The sequence below is a fragment of the Sapajus apella genome, unplaced genomic scaffold (assembly GCF_009761245.1).
Source record: "Sapajus apella isolate SASKATOON/1434 unplaced genomic scaffold, GSC_monkey_1.0 scaffold4, whole genome shotgun sequence".
NCBI classification, from domain to species: domain Eukaryota; kingdom Metazoa; phylum Chordata; class Mammalia; order Primates; family Cebidae; genus Sapajus; species Sapajus apella.
In genome coordinates, this window is record NW_022436944.1 from 14,825,725 (window position 1) to 14,836,995 (window position 11,271).

General features: G+C 39.3%; 1 long non-coding RNA gene across 1 annotated transcript in view; it reads right to left on the reverse strand.

The window, feature by feature from the left end:
* Positions 1 to 414: 414 nt before the first annotated feature.
* LOC116539777 overlaps positions 415 to 11,271 on the reverse strand; it is a 98,802-nt gene continuing 87,945 nt past the window's right edge. The window contains exon 4 of the long non-coding RNA XR_004264187.1: positions 415 to 460. This is a non-coding gene — a long non-coding RNA (uncharacterized LOC116539777). The remainder of the gene's footprint in view (positions 461 to 11,271) is intronic.

The window sequence follows — 11,271 nt, forward strand, 5'->3', positions numbered from 1 at the left end:
CTACTGTAGTTGATAGAATGTTAGATAGCTCCTAAAGGAAGGCTCCTTTATTATAATTGTTTCTTTAAAACGTTTTTGGCTATACTTATGCGTATCTTTTTACTTTATTGTTATTTATTTTTATTATACTTTAAGTTCTGTGATACATGTGCAGAACATGCAGGTTTGTTACGTAGGTATACACGTGCCATGGTGGTTTGCTGCATCCCTGGCAGTGGATCTACAGCTCATCTACATTAAATATTTCTCCTAATGTTATCCCTCCCCAATCCTCCCACACCCTGCTATTCCTCCTTTACCCCCCTACTCCCTGACAGGCCCCAGTGTGTGATGTTCCCCTCCCCGTGTCCATGTGTTCTCATGGTTCAACACTCACTTATGAGTGAGAACATGCAGTGTTTGGTTTTCTGTTCTTGTGTCCATTTGCTGAGAATGATGGTTTCCAGGTTCATCCATGTCCCTGCAAAGGACATGAACTCATCCTTTTTTATGGTTGCATAGTATTCCATGGTGTATATGTGCCACATTTTCTTTATCCTGTCTATCATAATTGATGTGCATTTGGATTAGTTCTAAGTCTTTACTATTGTAAACAGTGCTGAAACAAACATACATGTGCATGTGTCTTTATAACAGAATGATTTATAATCCTTTGAGTATATACCCAGTAACAGGATTGCTGGGTCAAATGGAATTTCTAGTTCTAGATCCTTGAGGAATCGCCACACTGTCTTCCACAATGGTTGAACTAATTTACACTCCCACCAACAGTGTAAAAGCATTCCTATTTCTCCACATCCTCTCCACCATCTGTTGTTTCCTGATTCTTTAATGATCACCATTCTAACTGGCATGAGATGGTATCTCAATGTTGTTTTTATTTGCATTTTTCTAATGACCACTGATGATAAGCTTTTTTTCATATGTTTGTTGGCTCCATAAATGTCTTCTTTTGAGAAGTATCCTTCACCCACTTTTTGATGGCATTATCAAAGGTCTTTGTGTGTCCCATATTCATTTCTCAATTTTAGTCTAAATTTTTTCTTGTAAATTTTTTAAAGTTTTTTGTAGATTCTGGTTATTAGCCCTTTGTCAGGTGGGTAGATTGCAAAAAATTTTTCCCATTATGTTGGTTGCTTGTTCACTCTAACGGTAGTTTCTTTTACTGGGCTGAAGTTCTTCACTTTAATTAGATCCCATTTGTCTATTTTGGCTTTTGTTGCCATTGCTTTTAGTCATGAAGTCCTTGCCTTTGCCTATGTCCTGAGTGGTATTGCCTAGGTTTTCTTCTACGGTTTTTATGGTGTTAGGTCTTATTTTTGTATAAAGTGTGAGGAAGAGGTCCAGTTTCAGCTTTCTGCATATGGCTAGCCAGTTTTCCCAACACCATTTATTAAAGAGGGAATCCTTTCCCCATTTCTTGTTTTTGTAAGGTTTGTCAAAGATCAGATGGTTGTACATGTATGGCATTACTGCTGAGGCCACTGTTCTGTTTCATTGGTCTATATGTCTGTTTTGGTACCAGTACCGTGCTCTTTACATATTTCCTTTTTTCTTTTAATGTAGTCTGAAATTCCATTATGAAACGTCATCTCATTCTTTATATTTATTTATTTTGAGTCGGAGTCTCACTCTGCAGGCCGAGCTGGAATGCAGTGGCATAGTCTTGGCTCACTGCAACGTCTGTCTCTGGGGCTCAAGCGATTCTTGTGCCTCAGCCTCCTGAGTAGCTGGGACTACAGGCACACCCCAACATGCCCAGCTAATTTTGTGTGTTTTAGTCAAGACAGGATTTCACTATGTTGTTCAGGGTAGTCTTGAACTCCTGAGCTCCGGAAATTCACCCACCTCGGCCTCCCAAATTACTGTGGTTACAGGCGTGAACCACTGCACCTACCCCATCCCATTCTGATTGTTGGAGGAATGCACTGACTACATTAATTTGGAGAGAACTACTGTGTTATGTCTTCCAAATCAGAACATGAATATGTTATATCCCTTCAGTAACATTTTATAAATTGTATCTATATAGAATTTCACATTTCTTGTTAGTTTTATTGCTTAGCATTTATGATTTTGTTGTTATTGTTTTATTTCTTATCACGGTAAGACCCTCATTTTCTCTATTATAGTTTCAAATTGGCTATTGCTGGTATTTGGAAAAGGTATTTTTTTTTAGGTTTACCTCTCTTATTAGTTATTAAAGATTTTTACTTAATTTTCTTCCATTTCCTAGATACATTATTCTAGGAAAATTAAAGCTGTCTTTTCCTTACAAAACTTTATATACATTATTGCTTTACCTTAGTTTTATTACATTAACCAGAATCTTAAGTATACTGTCGAAGGTTATTGGTGACAACAAATGCCCTTATCACATTCCTGACTTTGTAAAAATGGTTCCAAGGTATCAAGTTACTAAAAATAAAATTTCAATGTACAAATTAGAATATTCAAATGTTTAATGTATCAAAGTTAAGCATGTTATTTTCTAAAGATTTCTGGAAAATATCCTTTATCAGATAGAGGAAGTTCCATATATGAAACTGTATTAAAAAGACTGAAAGGTTTCTTGGGTGGATCCAAGATGGCCGTTTAGGAACAGCTCAGGATTGCAGCTCCCAGTGAAAGCACAGAGGGGTGAGTGGATGCCGCATTTTTATTGCCCATAGACTAGGAAGTTCCCAGGCGGAGGAGCTCCACGTGTCGCCAGCGCGGCTGTTTCCGCCAGCACAGCTGTGATGGCCAGCACTGCTGCTTTGCCCCACGCAGCTGCTTTGTCAGCACCCCAGCGTAGAGGTTCTCTGTACAAAATACACTGGTCCGGGTGCCCTTTTGGCTGGCGATTGGAGCCACGGGAAGTCACCCATTCATCTGTTTAAAAAGGGGACTGAACAGGGAACCAGGACAGTAGATTCCAGGGCAAAAACAGCGCCATGCATCTCAGTGATGCTGTTTAAGTGAGCGCAGTGAGTCGCCACACGGGGAAACACACAGATCCCGGCGCCATTTCAACAGGCAACTGGAACACCAACTTAAAAAAAAAAAAGACTCTGAGGCAGGGAGCCAGGTGATCAGGCTTGGCTGGTCCCACCCCCACAAAAGAACAGCAATCAGAAACTCTCTGGATTGATAGTTTCACATCAAGCGCAACTGAACCCGGGACAGTCCAGCTTTGTGGGGGAGGGGCATCTGCCATTACCGAGGCAGTCCAAAACTACGGAGGTAGTCAGCCAATGCTGAGGCAACCCGCCATTGCTGAGGCAGCCCGCTGTTGCCAAGGCAACCTGCCACTACAGAGAGACTCCACCTTAACAGAGGCAGGCCACCATTGCCAAGGCAGTTCTAACTACACCCATATAAAGAGGACTGCAGGGAAGTTAATTCAGCAGCTGGGTGGAGGCCACAGCAGCTCAGCAAAGCCTCTACAGGCAGACAGTGACTAGGCTGCCTCCTTGCTGGGCAGGGCAGCTCTGAAGGAAAAAAAAAAAAGAAGGCACTAGCATAACGGAAACTCATAAATAAAGCCCTAAATCCCTGGGACAGATCACCTGGGAACAAAAAAGCGGTTTATGAGTTCTGCTGCAGCAGACCTAAACGGTACCTGCCCAGCAGCTCTGAATGAACAATGGAGCTCACAGCTCAGCATCTGGGATCCTATAAAGAACAGACTGTCTCCTCAAGTAGCTCCCTGACCCCTGTATATCCAAAGAGCCACCTCATAAAGGAGAGATGAGACTGACACTTGGCGGGTATCCATCTGGGACAAAGAAGAAGAAAACTGGTAACAACCATTACTGTTCTGCAGCTGCTGGTGATCCCCGGGCAAGCAGGGCCTGGAGTGGACCTCAGCAGACCTACAGCAGAGGGGCCAGACTGTTAGAAGGAAAACTAAGAAACAGAAATAAACTCATCATCAACAAACAGAATGCCCACTCAGAAATCCAATCTGAAAGCCAGCAACTACAAAGGTGACAGGTAGACAAATCCATAAAGATGGGAAGAAACCAGTGCAAAAAGGATGAAAACACCCGAAACCAGAACACCTCTCCTCCTACAAGGGATCACAACTCCTCACCAGCAAGGGAACAAGGTTGGATGGAAAACGAGTGTGATGAAATGACAGAATCAGACTTCAGACGGTGGGTAGTAAGAAACTTCTGTGAACTAAAAGAACATGTTCTAACCCAATGCAAAGAAGCTAAGAACCTTGAAAAAAGATTTGACGAAATGCTAATGAGAATGGACAAAATAGAAAGGAATATAAGTGAATTGATGGAGCTGAAAAACACAACACGAGAACTTCACGAAGCATGTACAAGTATCAACAGCCAAATTGATCAAGCAGAAGAAAGGATATCAGAGGTCGAAGATCAACTCAATGAAATAAAACAGTAAGGCAAGAATAGAGAAAAAAGGGTAAAAAGGAATGAACAAAGTCTCCAAGAAATGTGGGACTATGTGAAAAGACTTAATCTACGTTTCATAGGTGAACCTGAATGCGACGAAGAGAATGAATCCAAGCTGGAAAATACTCTTCAGGATATTATGCAGGAAAACTTCCCCAACCTAGCAAGGCAGGCCAATATTCAAGTCCAGGAAATACAGAGAACACCACAAAGATATTCCTGACGAAGAGCAACCCCAAGGCACATAATCGTCAGATTCACCAGGGTTGAAATGAAGGAGAAAATACTAAGGGCAGCCAGAGAGAAAGGTCGGGTTACCCACAAAGGGAAGCCCATCAGACTCACAGCAGATCTCTCAGCAGAAACCATACAAGCCAGAAGAGAGTGGGGGCCAATATTCAACATCCTTAAAGTAAAGAACTTTCAACCCAGAATCTCCTATCCAGCCAAACTAAGCTTCGTAAGTAAAGGAAAAATAAAATCCTTTGGGAACATGCAAGTACTCAGAGATGTCTTCACCACCAGGTCAGCTATACAAGAGCTCCTGAATGAGGCTCTACACATATAAAGGAACAACCAGTACAAGCCACTCCAAAAACATGCCAGATGGTAAAGAGCATCAACACAATGAAGAATCTGCATCAACTAATGGGCAAAACAGCCAGCTAGCACTAAAATGGCAGTATCAAATTCACACATAACGATATTAACCCCAAATGTAAACGGACTAAATGGCCCAATCAAAAGACACAGACCGGCAAATTGGATAAAAAGCCAAAACCCATCAGTGTGCTGTATCCAGGAAACCCATCTCACATACAAGGATACACAAAGGCTCAAAATAAAGGGATGGAGGAAGATTTACCAAGCAAATGGAGAGCAAAAAAAAAAAAAAAAAGCAAGAGTTACAATTCTCATCTCTGGTAAATTAGACTTTAAAGCAACAAAGATCAAAAGAGACAAAGAAGGATATTACATAATGGTAAAAGGATCAATGCAACAAGAAGAGCTAATGATCCTAAATATATACGCACCCAATACAGGAGCAACCAGATACATAAGGCAAGTTCTTAATGACTTACAAAGAGACTTAGACTCCCACACAATTATAATGGGAGACTTTATCAACCCATTGCCAATATTAGGCAGATCATCCAGACAGAAAATTAACAAGGACATCCAGATCTTGAACTCAGACCTGGACCAAGCAAACCTAGTAGACATTTACAGAACTCTCCACCCCAAATACACAGAATATACATTCTTCTCAGCACCACATCACACCTACTCTAAAACTGACCACATAATTGGGAGTAAATCACTCCTCAGCAAATGCAAAAGAATGGAAATCATAACAAACAGTCTCTCAGACCACAGTGCAATCAAGTTAGAACTCAGAATTCAAAAACTAACCCAAAACCCGGCACAGCTTCATGGAAACTGAACAACTTGCTCTTGAATGTTGACTGGATAAACAATGAAATGAAGACAGAAATAAAGATGTTCTTCGAAACCAACGATAATGAAGACACAACATACCAGAATCTCTGGGACACATTTAAAGCAGTGTCTAGAGGAAAATATATAGCAATGAGTGCCCACATGAGAAACAAGGAGAGATCAAAAATTGACACCCTATTGTCAAAATTGAAAGAGCTAGAGGAGCAAGATCAAAAAAACTCAAAGTCTAGCAGAAGACAAGAAATAGCTAAGATCAGAGCAGAACTGAAGGAGATAGAGACACAAAAAACCCTTCAAAAAAATCAATACATCCAGGAGCTGGTTTTTTGAAAAGATCAACAAAATAGACAGACCACTAGCCAGATTAAAATAAAACAGAGAATAACAAACTTGATGCAATAAAAAATGATAAAGGGGATATCACCACAGATTCCACAGAAATTCAAACCACCATCAGAGATTATTACAAAGAACTCTATGCACATAAACTAGTAAACCTGGAAGAAATGGATAAATTCATGGACACTTGCCTCCTCTCAAGCCCAAACTAGGAAGAAGCCGAAACCCTGAACAGACCCAAAATGAGGTATGAAGTTGAGGCAGCAATTAAGAGCTTACCACCCAAAAAAGGCCCAGGTCCAGATGGGTTCACAGCTGAATTCTACCAGACACACAAAGAGGAGCTGGTACCATTCCTTCTGAAACTATTCCAAACAATACAAAAACAGGGAATTCTTCCCAAATCATTTTATGAGACCAACGTCATCCTGATTCCAAAACCCAGCAGAGACTCAACAAGAAAAGAAAACTTGAGGCCATTAACCATGATGAACATAGGTGCAAAAATCTTCAATAAAATACTGGCAAGCCGATTGCAACAGCACATCAAAAAGCTTATCCACCATGATCAAGTAGGCTTCATCCCAGGGATGCAAGGCTGGTTCAACATACGCAAGTCTATAAACATAATTCACCACAAAAACAGAACCAAAGACAAAAACCACATCATTATCTCAATTGATGCAGAGAAGGCCTTTGACAAAATTCAATAGTCCTTTATGCTAAAAACCCTCAATAAGCTAGGTATTGACAGAACGTATCTCAAAATAATAAAAGCTATTCATGACAAACCAACAGTAATATCATACTGAATGGGCAAAAACTGGAAGCATTCCCCTTGAAATCTGGCACTAGACAAGGATGCCCTCTCTCACCAACCCTATTCAATATAGTACTAGAAGTTCTAGCCAGAGCAATCAGGCAAGAAAAGAAATAAGGAAAAGAAATAAAGAGTATTCAAATAGGAAAGGAGGAAGTCAAATTGTCTCTATTTGCAGATGACATGATTGTATATCTAGAAGACCCCATCGTCTCAGCCCAAAATCTCCTGAAACTGATAAGCAACTTCAGCAAAGTCTCAGGATACAAAATCAATGTGCACTTAAAGAGAGCCAAATCAAGAATGAACTGCCGTTCAGAATTGCCACAAAGAGAATAAAATACCTAGGAATACAACTAACAAGGAATGTAAAGGACCTCTTCAAGGAGAATTATAAGCCACTGCTCAACGAAATAAGAGAGGACACAAACAGATGGAGAAACATTCCATGTTCATGGTTAGGAAGAGTCAATATTGTGAAAATGGCCACAGTTCCCAAAGTAATTTACAGATTTAATGCTATCCCCATCAGGCTACCAATGACCTTCTTCACAGAACTGGAAAAAAACACCTTAAACTTCATATGGAAACAAAAGAGAGCCCGCATAGCCAAGTCAATTCTAAGCAAAAAGAACAAAGCGGGAGGCATCACACTACCGGACTTCAAACTATACTACAAGGCTACAGTAATCAAAACAGCATGGTACTGGTACCAAAACAGAGATATAGACCAATGGAACAGAACAGAGGTCTTGGAGGCAACGCAACATATCTACAACCATCTGATCTTTGACAAACCAGACAAAAACAAGCAATGGGGAAAGGATTCCCTGTTTAATAAACAGTGTTGGGAAAACTGACTAGCCATGTGCAGAAAGCAGAAACTGGACCCCTTCCTGAAACCTTACACTAAAATTAACTCCAGATGGATTAAAGACTTAAACATAAGGCCTAACACCATAAAAACCCTAGAAGAAAATCTAGGCAAAACCATTCAGGACATAGGCATAGGCAAGGACTTCATGAACAAAACACCAAAAGCATTGACAACAAAAGCCAAAATAGACAATGGGACCTAATGAAACTCCACAGCTTCTGCACAGCAAAAGAAACAGTCATTAGAGTGAATCGGCAACCAATAGAATGGGAAAAAATTTTTGCAGTTTACCCATCTGACAAAGGGCTGATATCCAGAATTTACAAAGAATTAAAACAGATTTACAAGAAAAAAACAAGCCCATTCAAAAGTGGGCAAAGGATATGAACAGACACTTTACAAAAGAAGACATACATGAGGCCAACAAACATATGAAAAAATGCTCATCATCACTGGTCATCAGAGAAATGCAAATCAAAACTACATTGAGATACCATCTCAGGCCAGTTAGAATGGCGATCATTAAAAAATCTGGAGACAACAGATGCTGGAGAGGATGTGGAGAAACAGGAACACTTTTACACTGTTGGTGGGAGTGTAAATTAGTTCAATCATTGTGGAAGACAGTGTGGTGATTCCTCAAGGACCTGGAAATAGAAATTCCATTTGACCCAGCAATCCCATTACTGGGTATATATCCAAAGGATTATAAATCGTTCTACTATAAAGACACATGCACACGAATGTTCGTTGCAGCACTGTTTACAATAGCAAAGACCTGGAACCAACCCAAATGCCCATCGATGATAGACTGGACAGGGAAAATGTGGCACATATACACCATGGAATATTATGCAGCCATCAAAAACGATGAGTTTGTGTCCTTTGTAGGGACATGGATGAACCTGGAAACCATCATTCTCAGCAAACTGACACAAGAGCAGAAGATCAAACACTGCATGTTCTCACTCATAGGTGGGTGTTGAACAATGAGAACACATGGACACAGGGAGGGGAGTACTACACACTGTGGTCATTTGGGGGGAATAGGGGAGGGACGCTGAGGGGTGGGGAGTTGGGGAGAGATGCCAGAAGTAGGTGATGGGGAAGAAGGCAGCTAATGACACTGCCACGTGTGTACCTATGCAACAATCTTGCATGTTCTTCACATGTACCCCAAAACCTAAAATGCAATAAAATGGAAAAAAATAAAATAAAATAATGTTTAAAAAAGGAAAGACTGATTGAAAGATATTAAAGTATTTATTTTGTTAAATGCGTCAAATTTAGTTACCTTATATTTTTCTGTATGCTAATACATTAAAATACCATATGTTCTAATATTGATTTGCATTCTTAGAATAAATAATTCTTTACTATGATCCAATTATTATTCTAATACCTCATTTTTTGTTCAAAATTGTTTGAATTTATGCTTAATTGAGGTTGTAGCACTGGTTCACATTTTCATGTAGTATGTTAAAGTATTATTGGACTTCAGTTACACAGAGGAGAGTGTACATACTCCTCAGTTTATGGGCAGGCATTATCAAAGGTCTTGGTGTATCCCATATTCATTTCTTAATTTTAGTCTAATATATATTTTTCTGTTCTTCTCGCTCATAATCAGGAAATATATTTGTATTTGTGTATCTGTGATTACTTATAAATAATAAACTGATTGTTTTTAAACTTAAATGTCAGTTTTCTCTAAGTCTGTTTTATCTCTTAAGAATTTCATTATAAATGATTATTTGTGTAACATTTTTGTACAATTTATTGTGTTTTGAAGATCTATCTGTCCAATCTAGTTATTTCTTCTAGTGTTTTATTATGGTATTACTGTTACCAAGCCAGTGATGCTTGCTGCCCAAATGAACTAAAAGCCAATATTATCACACCAGGTTCTTGAGAAAAGAGAAGCTTTTTACTGGAAGTCGACCAAGAAGACAGGAGACTAGTTCAAACTTGTTTTCCCCTGCTGACTTTAAGGCAGTAATTGTATTGGAAAAGATTTAGATGGTGTAGTCTGAGAATTAGTACGTAATTTGTGGAAGGAAAGGGGAGGTCTGGAAGTCCCTTCTGGGTGCAGTTAGTTTTTCATGCCTCTTCATGGGTCTCATGTGCAAATTCAGGGCGAGTTCATATAAAACATGTGATGTCTGCAAGCTAATTCTGCATAAATTCCAGTTGGCCATATTGGTTCTGAGTGTAGCCAGTTTTGTTATCTTACAAGCAGATAATGTTTCAACATTTCAACAAGTTGTTTTCTTATCTACAATCTGCAAACTTAAAGATTTCTATTAGTTACTATTTTCATTACTCTTTGGGGCACGGTTTCATTACATTTTTGAAATTGTCATATTTTACTTATTTTATTCTGATAGTGATGAAAATCTATTTGCCTCCATCTATTTTTATCATAATTAGTGTTTCAGGGAACATGCTTAGGCACCTGATCAAGTGTTCCTGGAATATGTACCTAAGAGTTGATTTCCTGGCTATTACTTATATACTGCTGTGTAACAAATTATCTAAAACTTTGTAGCCTAAATCTTCAAACTTTTTCTTTAATCTCAGGGATTCTGTGGGCCTGAAATCTGGTAGCAGATAAGCTAAGTGATTTTGGTGCAAAATCTCTATAATATTCCAATCCAGCTATTATCTGGGCCCACAGTTATCTTAAGGGTAGGCTGAGAAGAATCCATTTCCAAACTGACCGACATGGCTATTGTTTAGAGGCTTCAATTCTTCACTGCATGGGCCTCTCTGTAGAGCTGCTCACCATGACAGCTGGATTCCCCAGAATGATAGTGAGCTGAGAGAGAGAGAAACAAAAACACAGAGGGAGAGATAGGGTTAGAAGAAAGAAAGGAGAGGACAGGGAGACCTTTTTGATTAGATACATAGGTAGGTAGATAGACAGATAGATGAGAGAGAGGTGGGGGAAAGAATAGAGAGGAAAGGATTAACAAAAATAAATAAATCCTTTCATTGTTGGTTAGATTTAATGCATTCTCCTTTGTTCACTCCCAGATCTCTTTACCCTAAAACCATGGCAACCATTCTGTTTAATGAGGTTTTTTTTGTTATATATATACACACACACACATATATATATATATACACACACACACACATATATATATATACACACACACACATACATATATATATATATATATATATATATATACCTATGAATGTGGGATGTGAGTTCACCACATCTTGTCAATCTAATGTCCTCAAGTTACTCTTCTTTTCCACAAATATCAATACAATGAAAATCCTCATATAATCCCTATGGGGACACTTACTTTCTCTCTCTCTCTCTCTCTCTCTCTCTCTCTCTCTCTCTCTCTCTC